General features: G+C 46.7%; 1 protein-coding gene across 5 annotated transcripts in view; it reads left to right on the top strand.

Moving 5' to 3' along the window:
* Positions 1 to 25,208, top strand: part of LARP4B (La ribonucleoprotein 4B) — a 2,592,412-nt gene that overhangs the window by 2,014,304 nt on the left and 552,900 nt on the right. The window lies entirely within an intron of this gene.

The raw sequence follows: 25,208 nt of genomic DNA, 5'->3' as shown, positions 1-25,208 counted from the left end.
CGGACTATACAGCACAGATCAGATGCAGAGACACTCGTTTGAACCAATCAAACTTCATCTCTGCCAGCAGAAGCTATAATACGTGTTGCTGTACCCTGCTAGGATGAAAATAATATATAATGCAATGTTGCAATTGTTTGAGACCTCTTCAGATATTCAGAACTGTACAGAAAATATTCAACCCCCTTCATCGGAGCAAAAATAACGAAGAGAGAAACGCTGCCTCATTGGCACAGAAGACCCCAGCGGCTGTCCCGAGGACCAGAGGCACATAACATGAATTACTTCAAGATGCGACCCAATGCTCATCGGACTGTACGGCAGGACAAACTGTAAACCCTGCTCTGGTAATAAACAATGTCTTCGAGCCTGGAATCTTCTGAAAGACCCAATGCCGCCCTGATCCTCTCAAAATATAGAACGCTCCCGCATAAGTGCCTTTTGAGTTCAGGGCACCTACACAGGATTGATGCTTCACATCAGAGAACACCTTTCCTCTCCCCACATCGATCACCCCAACCCCCTTGCACCACACAGGTACCTGTGACTTGCTGAAGCCAAGTGGAACACCCCTCCCGACCCCCAATCCCCAAACATTCAGGGATACTCCCATTTGACACAGTAGCCTGTGCTGCCTAAAAGTAATTGGCTCTAATAGCAATGCATATTGATAATTGTTTCTCTTTTTTTTCTTTTCCTATTCATTAACTTGCAAATTGTTTTCATTGTTGCAGAGGTTACCAATGTTGGTATAGCCCGAACTGCATCCCAGACACGCTGTACACTAGGGGAAATGCACATGCCCTCGAATTTCAAACTTCCTGCTTGCACTGAGACCCCTCTACAGAGCAGCCATGACTGCACAGCCCTTAATGCAATTCGATACTATACCAGCAGCATGCACAGCACAATATTCACATGGAATGTGCAGTGCCCAAATGATTTCTTCAAAGGCTGTAGAGTTAAACAATTTATCACTAGACGACCAGTCTCCATTGCAATGCTACAAGAAACTCACCAAATGTCGAATAAGAAAACCAAACTTCTAAACAGATAATGTGGACAGGGCTTTTGCTCTACCTATTCATTGTACGCCAGGGGAGTGCTGACGTGAATACAGGGCAATGTCCCATTTAAAGTTGAGAAAACCCAGAAAGATATGGAATGAAGGATGGGGATAGTCACAGGAGAACTAGAAGACACACGCCTAGGTCTAATAATGTCTTGCCCCCCCCAATATGAACACAGAAATGTTTGTTGCTCAATTAATGGCTGTGCTTGACCTAGACAGGGAGGCAATCTAGATTTAGAGGAGAGACTTGAATTGCATCTTGAATCCTCAGCAGGACAGATCGATACTGCCCAAAGCACAGCCCTTCTTGCCACCAAAACTATGCAGAAAATTGTCTAATCTAGACCGAATAGATATTTGGAGAAATGTACATTTAATTCCCAAGCCTATTCATTTTACTCCCATCCCCACAACAGTCACACTTGTATTAATTACTTTATCACAGGACGTGAGTATTGGCAGATCCTATATATACGGGGAAGAACCTTATGCAGCCACTCGCTGCTAATCACTGAAGACGCACCGATCCAGACACCGATCCTAACATGGAAACTGAAACCCACGGACATGACGAATGGTGCATAGTGCTCCATGTTGGAAGAAGCAATAGCAGAATTCTTTGAAAACAATGGACCCACCGCACAGCCCCATGATCCTATGGGAATGATGCAAGGTCACTATGCAGGGAACTTGTATCTCTGCTACAGTTGGCATTCGTAAAACCCTGCTGAAGCAGTTAATATAAACCAAACAGACTAGAATGTCACTGGGGGTACAGGGACATCAAAATAGGGACATACACCTTCATGGAGAGCACAGACTGAAATTTAGTGATGTTTAGCATAGATTTGGCAAACATGACAGAGCAACATACACTAAGGAGATACACGAACATGGTGAAAAGGCAGGTAAACCATTGACCTGGCTCCTGGACTCCGATAAACCACACACAACCGTTCACTCGGTCCGCCTCAAGAGAAACATACACTGTGCCACAAGACATAAACAATGCCTTTGAGCTCTTCTACAGGGAACTATATGACAGATCAGACAGACCCACTATTGATAAGATAAACAACACTCTCAGTCTGATCAACCTCCCGACAGTTGCACCAGAACAGCACAAAATCCCTGAAAATCCATTAATGAAGCAGGAACTGCATGAAACGCTGACCTCACTCCCGGCCGGCAAGACACAGGGCACTGATTGACTGCCGGCAGAGTTCTACCAGGCCTTCAAAAACAACATATTGGGCCCCTTACTGAAAACCTACCACTACGCAGATGATGAGGAGGAATTACACGCGTCCATGAAGGAGGTGATAATAGTCCGGATGTCAAAACCAAGAAAAGCTTCACTCAATCGCAACTCGTACAGACCGTGCTTAATGTTAAATACTGACACAAAAATATTGGGAGGCATGTTCGCTAGCAGACTGAAATGAATACTTCTACAGCTGCTACACGCGGATCTGGCTGGTTTCATACCAGGGAGGGACACCACATGCAACCTATGTAGAATTCATCATATAGTGGCTGAAATAGCCAACTGGGATTCTAGCCACGTCGTTGTCACTAAACGCAGCCAAACAGCTTGATATTGTGGGCTGTACCTGGATGTTCGTGGTGCTGAGGCGATTGTCTTGGAAAAGCATCCAACGATTGATAAAACTCATGTAACACAACCCGGTTTCAAGAGTAAAAACGACTGGACTGGTGTCAAATACTTGATGAATCAGGAGTGGCAAAAGGCAAGGATGCCTCCTCTCTCCCATACTGTTTGAACTCGCCATGCAGCATTTAGCAGCTCTTTTCAGAGAAAAACTCCTCATATGGCTGTATGCGGGCAGTGTCTTATACGTAGGAGATCCGACTGTGTGTCTCCCTTGTATTTTTGAGATCTTTGAACACTTCGGAAGACTCTGTGGTATACGCTTAATTTGCGATAAATCCTCCCCATTTCCCCTTGGACGAGGAGCGCACTGGCTGGGGGAAATGGGAAGACCACTGAGATGGCTCCTGGCCTTGTTCAGATAACTAGCAATAGATGTCCATCACAACCTGCAAGATACCCATGACAATAATAACTACACAGCGCTGCAGACACTGGACAAATCTCTAGAATTCTTGAGAAAAAAACTCCCTCTCTCATTAATGGGGAAAATAACCATAGCCAAGACACTAATTTTACCTCTTTACTTCGCCAACATACCATACCAATGAGCTTCTTCAAGGAGATGGACACTAAACTCTGTGCCCTGTTGTGGAAACATGGCAGATGTAAAATAGCCTTGCAAACCTTGCAAAGACCCCCGGCCATAGAGTAACTCCGTCTCCTTGACTTTGAAAATTATCCGTATTTGCAGCGTCAATATATAGCTAGATAGCTGTCTTTCGACGAAACATCTGAGTCCAGAGTACTGGGACCTCTGTTGCACCCTACACAATGAAATATGTTTTATGGGCCCACTAAAAGATACTAGGGCCGGGGTGGAGGGAAGCTCCATGGAGTCAGGAGATCGCCGCCTTGGTCTACAAGTGAAGTCAGTCTGCAGGCTTTGTCTGACTAAACTGATGAGCCTAGCCAACATCCTAACAGTCAGAAGGATGGCCATGACTTGTTTATTAATTTATAATGCGCTCCAGACCCAGAGGTAACCGGGCGCAGCAGAAATAATATGCAAAGCTTACAATGTTACAAGAATCTAGCATTGACAATGTTACAAAAATGTACAGTTTACATACTTCCAGGTGTATGCAGATCATTACAAAAGAATAATATACAAGGTAGAATAAGTTTACAAACAATGTTAGAATTATATACATTTGTTGATGGTTTTCTAATAATACATAAATACAAACCAGTTAGGCTAAAGATACATGGGTATCTACAAGTTATTAGAATTGATGTGTTTGATGAAATTCCTTCTGAAGTGTGAGAAGGGTTGGTCTGCTCTCAGGTTATGTGGTAAGGCATTCCATAGTTTAGCAGCTATCACAGGGTAGTTGATGCCACCAATTTTGGCAAGTTTGAATCTTGGTACTACCAAGCCATTAGAATTGGCAGTTCTTATCGGTCTGGTAGATATTTTTCTCTTGATTTTATCTGTCCGGTAACTAGGAGCAGCATTGTTAAGGGCTTTATGGGTCAGGGAGATCATTTTCAGATGGATTTTGTTATCAGTAGAAAGTCATTTATGTTGGTGTCTAATAGAGGAGATATGCTCACTTTTATTTATGCCAAGTGCAGCTCTTAGGGCCTTATTTTGTAGAGTTTGTAGTCTTTGGGTAATGGCTTTGTTGGCACTACTGTAAAGGGCATTACAGTAGTCGAGTCGGGAGAGTATTAAGGCTCTCGCCAGGATCATACAGCTATCGTTGGATAGGAAGGGCTTACCTGCTCTTATTAATTTACAGGTATAGGCTGTAGTTGACGCTAAGGAATTAACCTGTTTAGTGAATGACATGGTAGAATCAGGGTAAAAACTAAGCGTTTTTACTTCCCTAGAGATCTTGATAGTATTTCCGTCTATACTGAACGCGGAGTATTCTGGGCCCAATTTGTTGATGTTGGCCTGCATGCCCAAAATTCTCAACTTTGTCTTATCATTCAGGCAAAAGACCATGAGATGCCATCCATGCCTGAACGATGAGATACACTCTATTCACCAACTCCCTGTCCTTACTATGATCCCTGTAAAGCAGGAGGAGAATCTGTGTATCATCTGCATAGTTAGTGTAGGTGATACCTAGATGGTCCAAATCATCGAACAGAGGTTTGGTGAAGATGTTGTATAATGTTGGGGAGACACAGGAGCCCTGGGGGACTCCACATGTGATGGGTGCCGGGTCAGCTGCTGCCGAGGGGGAGAAAACTCTCATAGTTCTCTCACTCAGAAAGGATTCTATCCATCTGATAGCCTGGGTGGAGAAATGAGCAGCAGAGTCCAGATGTCTACAGAGGACCTTGTGGTCCACAAGATCGAATGCAACAGAGAGATCAAGTAAGAGGAGGAGTGCTGTCTTTCCTTGATCTCTCAGTTCATCTATTTGAGTCTTTAAATCAATGAGAGCTGTTTCAGTTCCATGTAGTGGACGGAAGCCAGGTTGTCTAGCTCCTAGTAACTTATGTAGTTGGAGGTGTTTTTGAATCTGTGTATAAGCCACTTTGTCCAATATCTTCAATAAAAATGGGACCGTGGTAATCGGGCGGTAATTAGTAGGGATGAGAGGGTCAAGTGTCTGCTTCTTGAGAAGCGGGAGCACCCAAGATTGTTTTAAGTTGGCAGGGATGTTGCCTGTGGAGAAAGAGGCATTGAGTTTGGAGATGAAAGGTGATAAATCTCTGGCACCGTCTTTTATTATCTGTGCAGGGCAGATATCACCTTTACAATTAGGGTTTAAGAGAGAGGATGATTTTCTCTACCTCTATTGTAGTCGTTTTGGTGAAGGAAAATGTATTAGTCTTGTTGTTGAGGGTAGCATTAGGTGGTGGCTTGGGCAGATTAGGAAGGTTTAGTGAGTCTTTTTTTAGTTGGATTTTATTTTGAAGGGTGTTTATTTTATTTGCTAGTGCGTGTTGGATATCTGTACACCAGGTTTGTCCTTGGTGCAAGTGTCTGGTGTGGCAATAGGTGACTCAAGTTTTTTCAATATGGAAAAAAGTTCCTTCATACTCGAATTAGAGTTGGCAATGCGGTCATTGTAGGAGTTCCACTTTGCCAGGCAGACTTAATTTTTATAGTGGCTAGAGATAGAGGTTAGGTTCGCCTTGTTTTCATCAGTTGGGCATAGTTTCCAGGCAGATTCACATTTTCTCTTTGTTAGGCGTAAGGCCTTAAATTCAGGCGTGAACCATTTGTTTAAGTGGGCCTTAGGTTTACTTGGTCGCAGTTTGAGTGGGGCAATTTTGTCCATAGTATCAAGCATGATTTTATTGTATTCGTGAACTAGTGCACTAGGGTCTAGGTTGTCAGGCAGTGCATTTAGTGTTGGGAGGATAGCAGGAATGATATTGTCCACTGTCATGTTCTTCTTGTTTCTAGTTGGGCATGGTGGTGCCGTAGGTAGAACTGTGGTAGATGGTCGGGTAGTTAAGAGATTGAAGGACAGCAGTGAGTGGTTGGTCCAGGGTAATGGCGAGATGGAAGAGATGGTGGCGAAATCTAGTATTCTACCCTTCAGGTGGGTAGGATTGTTAACTTACTGGGATAATCCTAGTGAATTGATAGTGTTAGCAATGGTCAAAGCGTGCACGTCCGCTTGGTCGTTAAATCCTAGGTTAAAGTCCCCTAGTACCAACAGTTGTGAGGTAATTTTGACATTGTTGCTTTGTAGACTGTGCAGATCCTCCTCAAAGGTCCCAAGCGGGCCTGGTGGTCTGTAAATTAGATTAATAGTTAGTGATTGGGTGTTATTTATAGGGAGGTTAGCCGTAAGGGCTTCACAAGATTGCAAGGTTTGGATAGGGGCTAGCCTTAGTGATAAATTCCACGGGAACGCGCGGAGCGCGCGCGGAGTTCGGCAGAGTTCAGTCTGCAGGAGAGGAGAGGTGAAGTGAGTCGGATCATGCAAGACATTGGCCCACAAACGTGCCTAAAAGCTAAAAACAACAGGGGTAAAACCCAGGAATTGGCTCCCCTTGCCATGACACTGGAGCTTTCCAACTCCAGCGTAAACTACACCGACTCGCACGAGCTGCTCACAAATATGCAAACACCTAGCTCACCTGCCTTAACAAATAGAAACCCTTATGGTAACTCTCCAGGTTCGCCCACTCCAGACTCACGTACAACATGCACTCCTATGCAAGCTCTTAGTCAGATACTAGATGACAATTCGATGTCCATCGATAGAGCACAATCAAACGAGACACTAAGGGCGAAAGAGGGGAGGGGAGAAGAAAATGCTGAGAAGATTCAGCGGCTCTTGACATTAGTGATAGCGAGTTTGAACACCTGGACCCTTGACAAGCTTGCAAGTAAATTCACTGTTTCTAATGAGTCTAATGACCAAACTCCTCCCAGTCCCTCGAGACTCACAGACCAACCTGTAAAAGACATTTGCTCGAACGCACAACAAGCGCCTCGAGTAGAAACGCAAATAGACTTGGATCAAACTCAAGAGTCAAATAATGACACGAGGTGCGCCGAACTGGTAATATCCAATGGAAAGAATCAACTAGACAAAACTGTTTCACCACGGCCCTCTAGGTTAGATAAATCAGACAGAGAACTGTTAGAAGTCTCAATTGCCCTGTCACCGTTGACACGGCCAAATGGAAGCACCCAGGAGGCGCGAAAATTAGCAAACAGCGCTGTACTAGAAGATGAAAATTCCCAGGGACAAGATTGCCTTGATAAATATAAAGACAACATGGAAAATGGCGAGTCCTCAAACCCAGCAAGTAGAGATCCCATTGTAGCAAGAAATACGTCACCCATCCCGAAAATATTGCCGACAAACACAAGTACGATCGAACGGCTAGCCAAGATGACAGCGGCAAAATCCAAATGGAAATTGGATTATGAAAGAGACCTCGCCTCTCCTGTAAATAAAACACAGAATGTTGTCAGTGATGAAAGGATCTCTAATGATAGACTGATGCAAGAACCCACAGTACATGTCGCAAAAATTCTGCGACACATGCAAGCGGAGGACATGGGCACATGCCCACCAAAAATAGATCCGCCCCTTACAACGGTATGTGTTCATAACTTGACTCACGAAGAAGACGCAAGGGAATCGCAGCTAATGAAGAAAATGAAAGAAGACTTCGAACAAATGAAGCAAAAACTAACAGAAACCCATTTGAAATTGAAAAAAAAGGACAGACGCACCAGTATTAATGACTGGGAGCTACACAACTCTAACATTCTGGAAAATAGCAGCTTCACACATCCAGCACGTCAATGTACACAATCATCTTCTTCACAAAAAAAGGACGAGCTAGTGTATGTAACAAATACAATGCCAAAAACAAACTTAAACACAAGCATGGCGGAAAAGACTTTTGATACCACAACTGCAAGCAAAAATCATAACGATTCAAGTGGCTTAGCTAATAACGAAGAAAAAACAAAGGCCACCTCCAAACCAAACATCAACGGCCGCTGCTATTCAAATACACAACAATGTGCTAGCTGCCACCTCCCTGGCTCTCATTCCTCTCACCAAGCTATATGAATCGCTTGGTGACGGGATCACGACACAGGGCTCCATGCTAACCAACATAAACGAAAAACTAAACAAAATGGAAATTCAAAATGGTGAGCTACTAGCACGCATGGAAAAGGAAATAGAACAAACAGCGGCTTGGCAATCAAGGCTAACCGATCTAGCAATGCGCGACAATCATGAGAAGGAAATCCTGATGAAGGCTGTGCTAGAATGTATGTCATGGCTGCGGTACAGAGAAGATAAAAAGGAAAAAAATGAAATTCACGGTACCAAAGAAGCAAAGACAGCGGTCGTCGGGACCAATGACACGACCGTGCATGCAGTTGTAGCCCCCTACAAAAAATGTGCTGCATCAGTAAGCACACAAACCTCCATAGAACCCGGGCAGCCATTACAGTTGGAACAAAAGGCGGCAGGAACGAACGACAAATTAGCAACACGGGTCGTGGTAGTGGAAAGTGATCACGACCCCCAACAAGCGCAAGAACCAAACATCCCACCTCAAGCAAGTCAGCTCCCGTCGACTTCGAACCATCAAAATCCAGTAAAAACTGCCCTACCAGCCTCACAAACTGATGCGCATGACCCGACTGGGAAAAAAAAGACACCCTTGACGTTCGACATGTTTAAAGGTCCAGCGAAGTCGACCTTATTCATTCTAAGTAAAGAAAAGGACGTAAAGACAGGAAAAAAGAGCACAAATACTAAAAAGGCAGGAGCAAAGAAGCATACGACTAGTTCCAGAAAATTCTTAAGAAATCTGACGACTCCCACCAGGGCTGGTTTGTTTGACCGTGAAGTTTTAAAACCGACAGCCCATGCAAAGAAAAAGCAAAAAGTTTCGAATGATATCAATGAGCAAACGGTACCCGATAAAGAAAACTTGAAAAAACGAGCTTGTCGTGAGTCGGAAGGTAGTGAACTTCACTCCACACCTTCATCAAACGATCTCGCAGATCTATCCACCTACTCAGTGAGTTTGGAGGACGAAGCTAGTCAAATGACGTTGTCGAGTCCTGACAAAAACAGAAGTCAACACCTGGCAACTACGTCTGAGCAGACAAACCAACAAAAAAGACCAAATCGGAAAAGAAAACAAGACGAAAACTCAGACCTAAACCTGGGCCCAACCACAAAAGTAGTAGATAAACAGGCACTCAACAATCCGGCAAAGTCCCCAAGACTCAGCAGCAATGATGGCTTTCAGCAGGGAAAAACCCACAAGCAAACTGCTGCTGGGACGACACCAAACGCACACACCAACTTAAACCCAAATCCCAAATTCACAGCAGCTCAAAGATCCAAAATAAATAGAAGTGTGCACATCGAAACAAATAAGGAGACAAATGAATCCGTGAGTAAACTGAGACTCGAGAATGTACTGGCAGACAATGATTCAATGAATCTAAATCGCCGGAACATCGTAAACTTACTGCAGAGTGTTCCTGCTCTACGGACCATAACTACAGATGACATCAAAATTGTAGAATGTGTCCGAACGCAGCACCGACATAGTACTGCTGCATATAAAATCTCATGCAGTGCGCCAAGCAATTCTGGCGGCTTCAGAAGAACTGTTGTTTTTTGGATTTGAAGTAAAACAAGAAGCGGCTTCGCCAAAAAATTCTCCAAGAGACAACCAAAGATCCTCCCCAAACGAAAAAGCTAAGGATCTGGTAAGAGCCAAGCTCAGGGAAACGATGAAACTTTCTACAAACCCCTCTAAATTCAGAAATAATGGAGACACGAAGAGAAACGGAAACACCTCTGCCACAAGATCGGAAAGAAATCCAGTTTAGCAATGAATGGACGTAAAGAGAGATCACTCAACACTTGTATCCTGGAATACAAGAGGTTTTGACCATCTTTTCAACGAGTTCTCAATAGACCTAGAACTGAATCTGTTCATATGTTTGCAAGAAACTTGGTTGCGTGAGACACCCACGAGAGATGGCTACCTAGTTCTCGCAAACCCTGCAATCAAAAACAGGCTGGGGCGCCCATTTTCTGGGCTGATAACGATGGTCAAACAAGGAAAAGGTTGGGAAGTGATCGAATCAAAAAATCCAAACCCATTTGTACAAAGCACACTGTTACAACTAAAATGCCACGCAGCTGAAGCAAGGAAACATATGTTAGTAGTTAATGTATACTGGAACCCAGTTAAGATTTCAACTAAACATTTCATTAATTCAATAACAGCAATAATAGATCAAGGACAGCTCAAACATAATGACCTGAAGATTCTAATATGCGGCGATTTAAATCTTGCTGATCTAATCGATACACAACTTCGATCAAATGCAAGCTTCACTACAGGAGAAATTGGTTCAATCAGATGTAAAAAATGGACTCAGGCCATGCAAATGAGGAATTGCATGATGACAAATGGAAATCTAACAGGTGACTTTCCGCCTCATCATACGTGGCATAACATGGGCCTACACAAAACCTTGGATTACATCTGGGTCTCTGCAAATCTCTGGGACCAAGTTCTCGATCTTTCCATGCATACAACGACAAGAAGCGATCACGATGCGCTAGTGCTTCTTTGGCAAACGGACCAGTACACCGCTGACAGGATTTATACTGGTTCCCTCAAAACAAATCAAGCTGGCAATCGCCTGAGATTAAATAGAAAACAAATCTCAAATATGACTGTGAAACTACGATCGGAGAATGATGAGGTAGTACCTCTGGTAAACTATACGCCTCTGCTGATGCAATTTCATTTACCCAAAGGAAGGAAAACAAGTAACAACGTACAACATAAATACAAGTGGAGTGCACTGATCAACGAAAAAAAAAAAAAGAGGTACGGAAAGACATAATAAAACTAAAGAAATATTTCGGCCCACAAACTCTACTGCTGATTAAAAAAAGAAAACAACAATACCATAATTGGAAAAAATCCTTTGCCTCAATGAGAGATCAGGAAAGAGGAGCTCTGATGTTAAAATTAATAGTAACAAAAAATTAAAGTGAAACCTGGGCGATCTTGAATAACGAAGCTCCGTTTCAGAACTTAAAGCTGGCTAATGGGGTAGCTGAGGCGACTTGGGTAGATCATTTCTCAAAACTATTCTTCACCAACAGTGAATGCACAGACAACGACAACTATATCACTCAAGTAAAGTGGGACACGTCTGAGCAACTTGAAGATATAAACAAAAAAATCTCAAAACTCAAAAACTCTAGAGCGGCTGGACCAGACGGAATTAGTAACGTAATGCTAAAAAAGAATAAAATAGAATGGTCCTGCTTCATTGAGATTGTATTTAATCACATCACAACGGAAAAAAAGTCCCTCAGTCATGGACCACGGCAATAATAGTGCCAATCTACAAAAAAGGCCTACGCGAGGACCCCTCCAACTACCGACCAATCGCGTTGTTAGACACGATTGGTAAAATAATGGCATCCTTTCTGCAGCAGAAGTTAGCAAACTGGGCCGTGAAATCAAACCGCCTGGACCTTCGACAAACTGGGTTCACCAAAGGAGTGGGGACCGAAGTGAACCTAGTAATATTGAACTTGTTAAAACTAGAAGCGCTAAAACAAAAAATAAACATACACCTAGCTTTTGTCGATATGCGTCAAGCGTTCGACTCGATAAACCGTGAGCTACTGTGGAAGAAATTGAGGAGCTGGGGCTGCCCCGAAGAGATCTTACAGCCTATAATTGCTCTGCATACAAACACCTCAATCAGGGTACGACTGAACCAACAAGGAGACCTGACAACTCCCATTGTGACAAACACGGGTGTGAAACAACGGTGCCCTCTAGCTGCGCTGCTCTTCAAGCTCTTTATCGCTGATATCCCAACTGTTTTAAACCAAGTAAATTGCTTTCCTCCGAAAGTAAATGGCCATCAAATAAGAGGTGTCACATACGCTGACGATATAGTCCTAGCCGACCAAACGCAGATTGGCCTGCAAAGGCTGCTAACAGCGCTTGACAATTACATGCGCAAAAATAAACTGTGCATTAACACAGCAAAGACCAAGATTATGTCAATTGGTTCGACGGCAGGAAGAAGGAATAACAACTACAAATGGTCAATTGCAGCGGAAACTATAGAAAAAACAAAAGAAATACGATATTTGGGCATTTTATTTAACACATCAATAAGAGAATGGGCATGGTCAAAAGATCTAATACAGCGGACCCTGACATTTGCACTACAAGCTACAAAACTGCATAGACTATACGGGAAATTTACGATGCTACCCGTACGGGAATTTTACCAACTAAAGGTAACACCGGCACTAACGTATGGCGCAGAATCCGCTTGGAATCTACATCACAGAATATGGCCATACCTAGAAGGCAAATTTTGGAGAAAGGTTTTGAGGCTACCAAATTACATCTCGGTGATCAAAATTCGAAATGAGCTGGTATTAGACTCCCTGCAAGGAACAGTCCTATGGAAATCAATTTCACTCCTAAGGAAAATGAACTTAAGCCCTCCAGAACCGGCTTACGAAATCTTCAAAAACAGCCACAGCGAGCACACAAGTTCTCTGATAAATGATTGGAAAGAAAGCGTTAAAAAAATAATAGTCAGCGCAGATATCACCTTGGAGATGTTGATAAATCGCCCTGAAACTGCAAAAAAAAAAATAAAACAATGGCAATGGATTCTAAACACAGAACGATACAATAGCTTAGCATCTGCATTATACTTGGGACCAGCTGCAAATGGGCTAGACTCAATACCGGCGTACATAAAACAATTTCCATCAAGACACCATTGTGACAGTTTTATGAAACTGCATCTAAATGCCTGCAGAACAAAAGATCAACTATTCAGAACACACGCCAAGGATACAGGTGACAACCTATGCAGAGTATGTAAGGGCGAAGTAGAAACTACCAAACATTTAATAATTGAATGTGCGGACCTTAAGAGCCAACGAACACTACACCTAGGGAAATACGCCCCGAGGAACTCAAATATGGAAGATTGGTGGTTTTAAATCCTTGGAGGGAAAAACGTACCGCTGACCTGTCGAATAATTGACTATTTGGATGAAATCTTAAAAGACGATGTCAAAGGGGATGCTGAAAACAAAAGACAATGCTAAAGTCTGTGACAAGTGATTGCGTTTTGTATCTTGTGGTAAAATCTGTGAGAAGAGTTTTTTTTTTGTGTTAAAAAGTTTGTAAACCAAACTATAAAATTACAAAATAAAAAAAAAAAAAAAAAAAAAATCGTTTTGGATATAATGGCAATTCCGCCTCCGCGGGTGCCCTCTCGGTCTTGCCTAAATATAGTATAACCATCAGGGATGGCCAGCATAAGTGACGGCCCTGCTGCATTATGTAGCCAGGTCTTGGTTATAGCCATGAAGTTCAAGTTAGCTTCAGTAATTAGGTCTGCTATGTCAAGGGCGCGGAAGTCAACAACCTCCCCCACCCTAAATATTAAAGCAAGGGTTTCTTGTCCTAGAATGATGTGCAAGGGCGGAACTGCTGACACTGCAACAGAACTCAGACATGCTCAAACTACACTGGAAACCCTTATGCAATCGGAGGATGTTTTGCTGGTGCTGTCAAGGGAAACCGACGATAAACCCCCTTTGAACTAAACCCACTTACTCATACGTCCCCTTTCCTCCATCCTTGTGGGTGTCCCCCAACATGGGGATGATACCAGAACCTTTGGCAGAGAAAAATTAGCTTCCCCCTTTAAATTGGTTTAAACTGGTGTGGGAACGCCCCGCCGAGGCTCGACTCTGCGGTGCCTCCCCTCAGTGCCTTTTTCTGCACAGACAGTGTCTGACCTAGCAGCCAGCGCAGAGACCTTTTTTTTAGCTTTCCGCTTGCTTCCAGTTTGTTTTTTCAATTCTTATTTCACTTCCCTTCAGTGCCTCACCTCCCCGGCACATGCTGGAGGATTCACGAGGTGCGCCTCTTGCGACCGCTTGTTCCCGTTCTCCGACTCAATGCACTCTGTCTTGAGTGTTGGGGGCCTGACCACCGCTGGGACTCATGTGCAGCCTGCAGCGCTCTGTCACAGGGCATTGAAGAATCTATTGTCACAGTGGAGGGAGATTTTCCACAATTCTCCCCCTCTCAACCTTAAGGACTTCGTCTCTGGGACCTCTTGTCAACACAAGGTTGGACTTCTGTTCAGCACAGCTCCACAGCGCAGCAACTCCTTCCCCGGGGTTCCCACAGATCAGGTTTTAGCAGGCCTAAGGCCTCTAAGGCTACCGGCTCCCAAGTCGAGGGGTCCAGACACCCTACCAAGTTGTCCTCGTACGGACGATCAGGCTCGTCCTCTTCTTCTTCCCCATGGGGGTAAGGAATCGTCGAGTGCCATCTCCAAGAGTCGTTCCTCGTCTAGATCCAGCACAGCTACCGGCACAGCTGCGCAGGGCTCCCAGCCTACCGGAGCTCACACCGAGCTAGTCGTACAGGGCATTTTGACTACCAGCCACTCGGCTGAGGGCTCAGTGCCAACTAGAGTGCTCTGAAGTTCACATCTCTGCTTCGGGTGCAAGACCCAAGCTGTATCCATGTATGAGGCCTCTCTTGGCTCAGGGCCTTGGTCCCCTCCCACCTCAGGCATGGCACAAGGCTTCAAAATGGCATAACGAAACATGGCGGAGCCTGCCAGGCAGATGGCCATCTTGGATCCATCTCATGGCCTGCCAGTGCTTTCCAGCATCGAGTAGGCTTTGCAGAACGATTCCAGCCCCCTTCCGTCTGGAAGCAGCAGCGGATCCTACAGTGCAGGGTTTTGGTCCCCGCAGAGGTACATCAACCCATCGCCTCCCTACAGCTACATGCACCAGGCACCTCAGAAATTTGACCAGGAGGAGAGGCCCAGTGCTTCTGAGGGCAGGGCTCCTAGGTACCCGGCGCCTAGTGAGGCCCGCTGCTTCAAACGGTTCTTCTACCTCATGTGTCCTCATCAGATGAAGGGGCTCCTGAAGGACATTGTAAAGGAGGATAGCCCCCAGGTGGCACTGCCTTGGCCCCCTCCCCTGTGGTCTCCTCTTGTTTCTCTGGCGCTCCCTGTGCCAGTCCTTCCTCCGGTTCAGGCTCTACCAGTCATGCAGACCCCTACACCACCTCCTGTACCACCAATTCCTCCCCCTCAACAGCCGTTGGACTTGTCTGAGGCTCCGGACCTAGGGGGGGGACCCCGATGGCACCTGTGTCTCAGGGCCTGGATTCTGCTCAGCCTATGAAAAAGTTGAGGGGATGGATCGAGGACGCCCAGGACGATGAACTCTCAGCATCAGTTGAGGCCTTTTATGACAGCCTCCAGGGCCTGGCAGAGTACTTGAGGGTCTCTCGTCCTGACAGGAGTCTGGTGTGCTAGCAGAGTTCTTGGGGTAACTCGCCACGACCCGGTCTGGCCTTCCACTCCAAAAGGGTGTGTTGCAGGTGGTGCGGATGTCTGGGAGTAACACAAGGCCAGTGTCCAGATGAGCAGGAAGTTGGACAGCAGGTTTAGAGTGACGGACAAGGAGCTAATCCTCCTTGCTTTCCACCCGCAGCCCCATTCCTCTGTTGGCCGTGGCCACCTTACATCCTAAACCATCGTATGTAGTCTTCAGCAACGGAGGCCACCTCCACTGCCTCTACAAGGAGGATAAAGTCCTTGAGTCCTTGGGAAAGCGCTGTTACTCCATCTCAGGGCTGTATTTGCAGAAGTCCAACGCGGACGCCCTCTTGGACGCGGCTAATCAGAAGCTGGGTCTGGTGCTCTGGAAATTTTGCAGGACCTAATGGAGTCGTCCGTCTCCCGCATTGACACAGCCAGCAGAGGGCTGTTTCTTGGGGTGGAGATGAGGACGGCCTGGATGCACGCCACCAGGTTTTCATCTGACGTGCAGGAGCGGATCCTGTATCTGCCATTTGCGGGCATGGACCTTTTTCATTCATCCACGGATGAGTTGACGAAAAAAAAGAACCTCCACTCAAACCACCAAATCCTTGGCCACCCTGGCAAAACCGGGTCAGAAATCCTTCCGTCAATCACAGGATATGACTGAGTTCCCACCCCAAACTTTCTATGGCTTCAATGGTTTCAGAGACGCGGTACGCAGAGGCCTGACAGGTCGCCCGCAACAACAGAAGGAAGCTCCCCCTCCTCTGCACACAACTCGCCTGTTAGGGCCGTTTGGTTCTGTTCGAGGACATCTGGAAGTGTCTTTTCAGCAACCCGTCGATCCTTTACATAATTTCCAGGGGCTTCAGCCTTCCTCTGCCTCTACCATCCTTTTTGCTTGTTGCCCCCCCATTGGCCTTCGATACCCTGGTTTCCGGATCTGCTGCTGTTGTGGTCCCATTGTCCCGTCCATCTTCCAATTCCTCAGCAGGGGCTTCCTGACCCAGCAAGACGGAGCAGTGGAGCTTCCGGACCCATCCAAACTGGTCATGGCGGCCTGGCTCATGATCGGCTGAGGCTTCAGCATGCTCAATTTTGAGATGACAACTGGGACATGATTCAGCAGGCCAGGAGGCCCTCAACTCGGTCGCAGTATAAAAGCAAATGGACTAGGTTCTGACGTTGGGCTCACGACAAGGTTCTAGACACTGTCACCTGTCCTCTGGAGGATGTTCTGGCTTTTTCAGTACACCTGGCTCTTTCTGGAGTTCAGGTGGATATTTGCCGCACTTATTTGGCGGCCATCAGGGCTTCGAAGAATTCCCCTCAGCATGTGTTTTCGGCAGCCAACCCGGTGGTTAAGGCACACCTTAGGGGGTTGTCTAGGCTTTTTCCTCCATGCATAGGCCTCACCCGGTCTGGGACCTCAATGTGGTTCCATCAGCATTGCAACGCAAGCCTTTTGAGCCGATGGCTTCTGGACATTCGCTTGGTGACACTGAAGACTGTTTTATTGGTGTGTCTCACCTGCGTGCACAGGGTTAGTGAGCTGCAGGCGTTGTCTTCATGCAAGCCCTTCACCACGTTTCACAACGACAAGGTCATCTTGTGCACTCTTGCCCATGGTGGTCTCTCCATTCCATCTGAATCAAGAGATCTGCCTGCCGGTGTTCTTTGTGAACCCACAGCTGAAGGCAGAGCGGGCCCTCGATTTCTTGGACCTCAAGAGGTTTCTCAAGTTTTATCTCTAGGTTGAAATCCTTCAGGATGTCTGAGGTGTTTGTGACTTTTGGGGCCCCTCCCCCGACTCTCAGGCGTCCAATGCTTCCATCGCCTGTTGGATGGTCCAGGCCATTTCAGAGGCCTATACAGCCACAGGCAAACCTGTTCCTGAGCAGATTCACGCCCATGTGGTCAGAGCTATGGCCATGGCAGTCGTATTTCAGAGACATGCTTGTTGGGATGGCATCTAAAAGGCGGCCACTTGGGCCATTCCATCTGCCTTCTGTAAACACTATTTGCTGGTCACTAGCTGCAGGCGCGATGCAGATTTTGGTCAGGTGATTCTGAGGAACATTTTTGCTTCATCCTAGTTATGAGGTAGGTTGTCACAGTTCCATCCTATGTTCTTGTTCGGTGGAATCACCCACAAGGATGGAGGAAAGGGGATGGGCCGTATGAGTAATAACTCACTGTAGTGACTAGAGTACTCTGTCCCCTTTCCTCAATATGTCCCTTCCCCCCGCTAGTTTACCAATGGCTTGTAGGTAATATGACTAGCCAGGTATCTAAGCGTCCAATGTGTTATAAAGGGGACTGAGGTGAGGCGCCATTGGGCGGGTGTTCCTGAGCCACGTGCTATTCTAAATTTAAAGGGGCAGCTCAAAAGGTTCCGCTACCATCCCCATGTTGGGGGACGGCCACAAGGATGGAGGAAAGGGGCGTATGGACCGAGTACTGTACTCACTACAGTTAATTATTTACTCATTGCAGATCCTTCGATAAACTCAGATATAGCATTTAAAAGGTTAATGCACGGAAAGCGTTGCTAAACATATTCGCCCAGAAACAACATGAACATACCTCTCTCAAACTAGCTCCCATATGACGCAACGTAGAACTGCGTAGACTGGATGCAGCAAATGGTGGGCACTGTTGCCAGTTGTTCATTATTTTTTGTGTTCTTTTATGCTGTAGTTCTGTAATCGAAAATTGTAGTTACTGAATTTTGAATATCTAAAAGCTGACTTTACTTAACTTGAAAGTTTAATTTCTTGTCTAACGGCAAGATTGAATTGTAATGCCTTGCAAATATCACTGTAAGAAATGTCAAAATAAATGAACCCTTCCACTCGGTCACCATGTTGTTGTCAAGAGTCGGGCATCTCAGTGAGTCGAGCATGGTCCGATCAGGTTCCACCTAGTTAGCGTAGATCAGCGGAATTGTGTACGTTTTGTGCGAGTAAATAATATAGCATGTAGAGATCATGAGGTGGAGAGTAAAACGATAATGGCTGCGCATCAGGGTTGTATGCCCTCCAGATTACATTCCGATCTAGAGAATTATTCACTTTATTTCATGCCTGTGCCACAACAGATGTTCTCAGGTCATTCCTGTCCATCTTTCCTTTCTTTGATCAATTGTACAATTGAAATCTGCACCGTTCACAGTGCATCTGTAAGAGTAGCTATAGCCATTAATATCCTATTGAAAAAAGCAACTGTCGTTATTTGGGGCATGTTTGTTGATCATACAAACATGTCTTCTGACCTTTAGTGCACCTTTTCTAATTCATATGGTGTCATCTGAAAGCCACGTTGGGTCGCCCCCGATTCAGATAGGTTTCTTGTAGCAATGCTATTGATATCTTTTTTTCGCCTTGTCTCATTATATTCATTAAATCATCTAACTTTCCAAGTCAGTATACTAAAGTTTGGCCCGATATGTGTCAATTTCACACATTAATGCCTCTTGCACTTCTACCTCGTTAGTTCTACTTGCTCTACCACGTCTAGTCTCCCAATGTTAATAGTACTAATTATTCGGTCTTCCTTTGCCACCAACATCCTATCTCTCCATCATACAAATCTTAGTAAATAAAACTGTTCGGTATACAAATAAATTCAAACTTTAAGCAAACATTGTGAATGAGTTGACAGAACTCTTAAGGCTGCTATGGATGTTTTTCTTCAAAGCACGATTTGAGGGACTGAAAAGCAACTTGTTTGTTTAGGCAACACCAGAATTGATGTTGCAATAAAATTATAGGCATTGTTATTGTTTGTTTCAGAGACTAAAACACTGCCTTGATAAAGCCCTTGAGGGTGAAACACATGGCCTTGTAGTCGGCAATAATTACTGATTTGGAAATGACTACTGATTTCTACATTGCTTCAGCTATTTGAGTGTTATTTATGGAACCATCATGTCACTTTACTAACATCAATTCCATGTTTTGTTTACAACTTGATGCAGTAGTAAATGTTTTCTGAATAACTATACAATGATCACAGTTTACTCCTTGGACAGAGCTCCTGTATTGTGCTTTCTTACTCTTACGTCCTGTCTCCTCCATACTGCATGGGGCGTCCCTTCCTACAGACGGAAGACGGAACCTTTTTCACCAGAAAAACCTTCTTCGCCTTTAAATTTGGAAAAACGTGGGGGTGTGACTCTGGGAGCATGTGCTACCCTGACTCCGACACTTGGCACCACACCCCAGTCCCCTTTTCCGCATCGACGGGTAGTGGCCGATTTCACCAGCGCTCATGGGTTTGGCCCTGCCATGTAATACCACGCACTCTTCCCCGGATTCTTCCATCTTTTTGCGTTTTATTTATCATTCGAGTAATTGGTCCTCTGGCGTCACTCTACTCCCTGGTGCATGTCGACTTTAGCGGGCTTCAGCAGGTGTCCAGCCTACGAGGGGCTCTTTCCTATGTCTGACCGCCATGCTCTTTACCTCCACTGCCTTGGACACAACCACAGCTGGGAAGGATGTACGGCGTGCGATGCACTGACTCCACGCACACTGAAGAACAGGCTAGCTAGGTGGAGGGAGCTCTTCGATGTGTCGCTTCCAGAGGACTTAAAGAACTTTGTCAGACAGAGATCAAGGCCCAAAGGAAGGCCGTTATTTTCCATCGCACCCCGAAGGGCGACTCCTTCCAGAGGAAACGCCAGAGCGGGAGGAACCTCCCGGGTTCTGGTACCAGCCCACACACCGATGCTAGTCCAGCTACCGGCCTTACGGCCTAGGGGTCTTCAGATCCTCCCGGACACAGTGCTGGGGGACCGCAAGGTCCTTTTACTGGGTTTACACCCGAGGGGCTACACCCTAGTACCGGCTCAATGTCCGAGGGGGCGCCTGCATGTAGCGCTACCGGTGACACAGCCAAGGGCAATACGCCTTCCAGGACTAGGCCTGAGGTGCAGGGTAGGCCTCTCGCTCCACCACCAAGATTGTTGGAGGAGGCCAGGTCCAGGGAGCCAGGCACCATGACTTTGGCACGTGGCACGCAGCTTGACAAAATGGCCACTGTGCCAGACAACATGGCCGCTCGTCCGATGCCAATCTTAGGAACAGAGCAGGCGGGTGAACGAGTTTCAAGGTGGGACTGGTATCAACCAGGTACGTGGCCACAGGGCAGGTTCCCCCTGCAACCCAAGCAGTCTGTTCTGGCCCCAGGAGCCCCCAGCCACTCCGTCAATCTCTCATGCCACCTCTTCAGACTCCGAGGACAGGTTCTTCGAAAGGTTTCTGTCGCTGATGCGAACCCCCCAAATGGGGGCCATCCTGCGGGATGCAGTCAGGAACTTGCTCCCTTGGTCACTCCATCGGCACCCATAGTCATTCTTCCCCTGGCCCCGGTGCCACAGGCCCCAGCGCAGCCCCCGCTGCCCCTGCTGGCTCGTTCGATTCCAGCTCCCCAGCCTCCCACAGCACAGGCAATTCCACCACACCCTCTGCAGCAGCCTCCGGCTCTTTGCCGATCACTCCTCCACCCGCTCTGGACCAGCCGGACACTCGGGTGGACACAGAAAAGGAGGAGGACCCTGACACACCGTCGTCAGCGAAGGCCTTCCACGACAGGCTTGCAGGTTTGGCAGAATATTTGGGCCTTCCTCAACCTGCAGTAGAGCAGCCCGAGGAGGGGGTCTTGGCAGAAGACCTCACCCTAAAACCCCCTACCAAGACTGGTATCCTGATGCAGAAGGATTTTGCAGAAGGATTTTGTGGCTCTGTCCAAGAAGGGATGGCTCAAGCCATACTCAGCCCAACCTGTCAATCGGCGCCTCCATGCCAAGTACAGACAGCTGGAGGGGGATAGACTCTTGCTGTAGGCGCACCCCCATCCGCATTCTTTTTTTAAATTTTGTATTATTAAGTTTATTGAATTTTATAGAAAACATACAAGCAACAAACTTATCAGCATTGTAATCGTAGAACTCATTGCATAGAATCCACACCCCATAACCACCCCCAACCTTCACAGAATCTAAAAAGCAAAACGGACCAACTTATCACATGTCATCCAAAAACCCACCCCACATATCATCAAACAATTTCAACTTTTTGTTCCTGTGAAGGATAACCTTCTCAATTCTGGCCACTTGCCTCAAGTCCTCCACCCATTCTGAACAGGTCGGCCTCTCATCACATTTCCATTTTCTCAAAACAATTTTTTTCGCAGAATTTGCAGCCCTAAAAAAACAGCATTTCTGTGGATAAGTGAGACCTTCCACTTTATCATCCTCACCCAAGATGATAGTGTTATAATCAAAATCCTCTTGCAGTAATAGAACCTCATTAATCTTCTCAGTGACACTCCTCCAAAATGTCCTCAGTTCATAACAGTCCCAGATCAAGTGTTCAAAGGAGCCGACATCATGCTTACACCTCCAACAGGCCACTGAGTCAATCATCCCTCTCGCATAAAGTCTCTGGGGAGTCCAAAACACTCTATTAAGAATTTTGATTTGGCGGCATTGTTCTCCAAGATTAATGGATGTCAGAGTTACGTTTTTACAAAGAAACCTCCACCTCTCCACAGTCATATCAGAGCCAAGGACCTCAGGCCACTTAGTTAACAACCCCTCTGCTGGCGTGTACTGTTGACTCAGATTTCTATATACTTTGGACGCCATACCACCTAATGTCTTATATTCAGGTAGCCATAACTACCAACCACCGCCATCAACAGTTCTCTGGTTCCGCAGCAAACCTCTCAATTTTCTGTATTCACCCATTGTACAGTCTGAGATCTTTAATGTGTGCAAGTCTTCTATAGCTGATCCATTTGCCGTCTTCCATCAGATCACTCAACCATAGTACACCACTCAGGAGCCAGTTCAACCACAATAGCGGCCTCCCATTCAGCAAAATACCTGGATTCAACCAAATAGGGATGTAATCATTATCACATACCTTGCACTTACTTTTCTTCCATAGTTCCCTCCAACAAGTTCTCAGGAATCTTGTCGGCGGAAATGAGCGATAACCAGTTCCATCCACCGTGGACAGTATGGCCCTAGGCGGCAACGGAGAAGGACTACTCGATTCCGCCAGCGTCCAAACATCCTCCGAATCTTCAATAAATGGAACCAGATGCCTGGCTCCAAAGGCCAAATGATAATTCTCAAAGTCAGGAACCCCCAAGCCTCCACAGTCTTGGGGCAGCTGCAATTTCCACAAGCTGAGGCGTGGCTGTTTGTTCTCCCAGAGAAAAGACTAGATTAAACTCTCAATTTTCCTCCAATGGCCCTTCTTCACGTCCAGGGGAAGCACACTGAGCACATAGTTGATTCGCGGTGTTGATGTCATTTTGATGGCATTCACTCTCCCCCAGAGACTCAATTTAAGTGCATTCCATCTCTTCAGGTCCAGCTCCAAAGATTGAATCATATGTGTAATATTGACATCCATTATTTTCGAGACCTCATTCGTTAGCCAAATCCCAAGGCATCTCATCTTATTCGGACACCACTTAAAGGGAAAGCCCTACATCTTCAAAACAGTGCAAGTGGTTGATGCCGGCAGCGCTTCCGACTTGGTCCAATTGATCTTCTATCCAGAAACCTTGTTGAACACATCGATCAACTCCATCAGCACAGGAATGGAGCTCTCCCCATCCGCATTCTTCGGTGATCGCTGCGGCGTCACTCTACTCTAAGCCTCAGTCGTCCTCGGCCACCTCTTCCTCGGCGATGCTAGGCTAGGAGGAGAAGATATTGGGGGGCGTATGGGAATAAGATGTACTCCAACGCCTCCCTACACCTGCGTCAGCCCAAAGCTGATGCAATGCTGGCAGCTGCTAACCAGAGGCTTTGGCGGGAAATAGTGAACTTCCTCCCAGAACTTCCTGTGCAGAGCCAGGCACCCTTCAAGGCGGTTCTAGGAGAGCACAGGACATCATGGAGTCCACCGTGGCCCACATAGATACCTCTTGCCGGGCCATCTGCATCGCCATGGTCATGAGAAGGACGGCCTGACTTTGGGCTAAATATTTAACCCTGATGTCCAGGATCGTATATTGGACCTTCCGTTCGAGAGTAGTGACCTCTTTCACTCTACCACCGATGTGCAATTAGATAAAAAGAACAGCTTGCAAAAGACCAAGTCTTTATCCTGACGAAGGCCACACCCAAGGTGTGTACACCCAATTGCATCAATGCTTTGACAAGGGGCTGTCATTTGGCCGGTTCCAGGGATTCCAGGAACGGAGGTCGAGACAACCTGACCGCTCGCCGAGTAACAAAAAGGAGGGTGGCGGAGCAAGGGCTTCTTCCAGTCCCCCTCCTCAGCTGCAGCCTCAGAAGGAAAAAAAGCATGACGCGTCCACGTGTCTCCAGTGGGCGGCAGGCTTGCCTCTCATGTGCATTTCTGGCGCCAGAAATTTGCAGACCCCTGGATCCCCTCTGTGGTATCCACAGGGTACTGCCTACAGATACTTCCCTCTCCTCCCCTCCACTGCCACAGATTGGGACAGCAACTCTGTTGGCAGAGACCCGGTCACTTGTCGAGAGAAGTACCAGCCTCGCAGAGAGGATTAGGCTTCTATTCCAGGATTTTCACATACAAAAGAAGAACCTGGCTGGCCTGCGAGTTGTGTTGGACCTACACACCCTAATCCTCTCCCTCCCTCTTCAGAAATTCAAGATGGTTATGCCAGCACTTTTTGCAGAGACACTAGACAAGGGAGACTAGATGTGCTCCCTGGATCTGAAGGACGCCTACCTACACGTCCTGATTTGGCAGCCACATCGCTCCTTCCTGTGCTTCAGGATCATGAACTGTCATTTCTAGGACAAGGTACTACCCTTTTGCCTCAACTCAGCTCCCCGGGTATTTACCAGACTCTTGAATGCAGTGGCAGCCTTCCTCCGGGCCCAGGGCCCCCATGTCTACCCGTACCTGGACAACTGACTCGCCAGGACAAGATCCCTGGAGGGGGTTACCCACACTTCCTCTACGCTTTTGAGCACACTCCACGACCTGGGGTTTACCATCAACCTGAAGTCTCAGCTGCAGCCCACACAGAACCTCACCTTCCTGGGCCTCATCTGGGATACGGGCTCCGAGAAGGTGTTTCCCTCAGAGGACAAGATTAGTCATCAAGAGGGCCACTACGCACTTCCTTACCAGAGCAGTGACCTCGGCTTGATGGTACCAACACTTAATAGTTTTCATGGCAGCGGTCCTCCTTGCCGTGCCACACACGAGACTCCGAATGAGGTTACAGCTGCACTTCGCAGCCTCATGCAATCAGGAGAAGGGCTCTCAAGCGGAGCTGGTCAGCATACCGCCTTCTCTCCACTCAGACCTCACGTGGTGGTCCAGGGACTGCAACCTGCAGATGGGCTAGCCCTTCCGGCAGCCATCCCCGCAGGTCACCATCACTACAGACTCCTCCCTGGAGGGCTGGGGAGACACTCTGGACAACCACAGCGTCCACACAGTCTGGACCCGGCAGGAGCAGGAGTCCCATTTCAACTGACTGGAGCTCAGGGCAATTTGGCTAGCCCTCGGAGCCTTCCTTCCGCTCATTGGGGCAAGGACCGTCCTTATCCAGAGCGACAACTCAACCACTATGTCAACAAGCAGGGG

The sequence above is a fragment of the Ambystoma mexicanum genome, chromosome 2q, assembly GCF_040938575.1.
Source record: "Ambystoma mexicanum isolate Mex_15411 chromosome 2q, UKY_AmexF1_1, whole genome shotgun sequence".
NCBI classification, from domain to species: domain Eukaryota; kingdom Metazoa; phylum Chordata; class Amphibia; order Caudata; family Ambystomatidae; genus Ambystoma; species Ambystoma mexicanum.
This window is presented reverse-complemented; position numbering and strand designations above follow the sequence as displayed.